A 2,317-nucleotide genomic window follows, 5' to 3' on the forward strand; every position below is an offset into this window, starting at 1 on the left:
GAGCAGGTCATACTCGGACTTTACCTGCACACACACACACAGTAAGGAGACAAGGTGAGACACACTGGGCCTGGATGTGCTGACATGAGAACCTGGCTGGTGGAACATTGTGGAATAAAAGCTGTGATATTGTGGACAGCAGAGGTCGCCTCCCACCGGTCTCACCATCACAGGCAGACGGCCTCACTGAGCCTGCGGTTTGGTTTGGTACTTGGGCGTCCTAGCGGTGTTTGCTACTTGTGTACTAGGAGGGTGGTGAGGGGGAGAAGAGGGCTACTTGGTTGTCTGACGTGCGTTGAGGTGAACGGAGAGCTCCACTGTTATCTCGTGCTCTCCTGACACATGAGTGTTTTCGATGACAGACCACTTGTCCTGGGCCTCTGACAGCAGACAGCGTTTCAAGAGACTCCTCTGATGCTAATTGAGGTGTGCCGGCCCCCCGCGATACGACCACGCTAGCCGGCCCCTACAATACGGCCACGCTAGCCTGCCCCCACCGCTAACGGTGATCTCACGCTGCGGCCATAAATGACTAATGAGACAGGAAGGAGGCTGTTACCGTGACGACAACAGATGTATCTGCACACTGGGGTGGAGGGGGGTGGGGGGGCGGGTTAGTGGTGGTCTGAGAAAGACACCACAGTGGGGTTAAAGTGTCCAGATGGAGCCAGTGATAGAGCTAACGCAGCCAGCTCAGACAGGGTACATGGGTACAGGAAGGCTGGGACATGGCCAGACTCAGGGACGTGATAGGGATCAGAGAGGGGGGCGAGGCAGGGGGGCTCGGGTGTGTTGCAGCGCAAGGAGAGGGCTGACATCCGCACTGCCGTCAGAGTGCTCCTCTCATATCCGCCTCCAGCGATAACACTGAGCGATGGTTGCCGGGAGACACGCCCCCCGGCTCCCGATAAGACATCAATAACCAGCATCCCCGCGGCAACATCCCGCCCCTCTCCCTCCACCCGGCAACAGCAACCCGCCAATCAACTACTCCTCTCCAGGAAATTGCCTTTTTTTTCCCCCGGTCTAAAGAAAGCGTTCTGTGTTATCAGCCCAGGTCGACCCAGGAGGTCTGGGGTCTAAGAGGAGGCTGATGGGGCTCTAATGGAAGTGAAGGCTCAAGGCTGGTGGTGACAGAGAAGAGGCAGGGGAAGAGACACAACTCAACATGCTACACTGGAGGAAGGTAAACATTCATCTATGCAGCTGTAGCTTAGAGAGGAGGAGGGCGGGAGCTCAGGAAACACAATACCCCCGTCTGATTGGACAGGAGGAGTAAAGACAACAGGAATCTTATGGCCATTGGCTCATCAGAAAAAAAACTAAAGATTCAGATGACAGACAAATGATTCAGTAGAGGGGGGAGAATCTGTCCCGAGGGGTGCGTGTGCGGACAAGCTGAATGTTTCACCGAGCAGCAGTCCTATACCAGCGTGTAACGGTCTCTAAACTTACCTTCTCATATTCGGACGCCTTGTGGCTGTTGTTGAACAACTGGAGATTCAGGTGCTTCTCCTGGAGAACATCTTGGAGCTCATTCTCCTGAGGAGAGGAGGAGAGACAGAGAGAGGTGGTGTTCAGACCCCGGCTGAGGAGAGGAGGAGAGACAGAGAGAGGTGGTGTTCAGACCCCGCCTGGACTGCATGATTGGGCCAGAGCATGGCTCCGTGTTACCAGCGACGGGCCATGCATTATTCATCCACGTGGCACCGAGGCAGAGCCCTCATCTGTCCTAGGGAACATGACTAAAGCTACAACCGTCTCTGGATTTCGGTATCACGCCAAAACAGAACGGCCCAAAACGCGGGCGCCACATGTCAGCAGGTGAAACACAGGGTCTTTACTGCAAAGCGGTGGGTAGGAAATGGCGGTGAAAATGGCGTGACGCTTCCAGCGACACAGATTCACAGAATGCAAATTTGATTTGCATTTTTATACCCCCGCTACCACCGTGCAGCCCCCCCCTCCCCCCCCCCCCACCAAGTGTGTCAGGGGGAGATTAAAAAACATCCCTTCATGGCGGAGGAGGAAAACTTAATTACGTTCAATCAACAGCCATGAGACACGCCGAGGATGCAATTTACAGTGTCGAATGAAGAACGCTGTTGTGACTCGCTTTTCGCTCGGGCTCCGTTGGCAGGGGCTGAGTCTGCGATGTGTTCTGCGCGCGTCCAGAGGCCTCGCTCGCTCATGCATGATAGATTTACTGTAAGTACAGCATGTCTGCTAATGGCCCCTGACAGTGCACAGGGTTGCACTGCTATTTCCTGATGTTTTACTTAGGGAAGGTCAGCCGTGTTTCGGTGGTGGGTAAAGC

The sequence above is a fragment of the Osmerus mordax genome, chromosome 28 (genome assembly GCF_038355195.1).
Source record: "Osmerus mordax isolate fOsmMor3 chromosome 28, fOsmMor3.pri, whole genome shotgun sequence".
NCBI lineage: Eukaryota > Metazoa > Chordata > Actinopteri > Osmeriformes > Osmeridae > Osmerus > Osmerus mordax.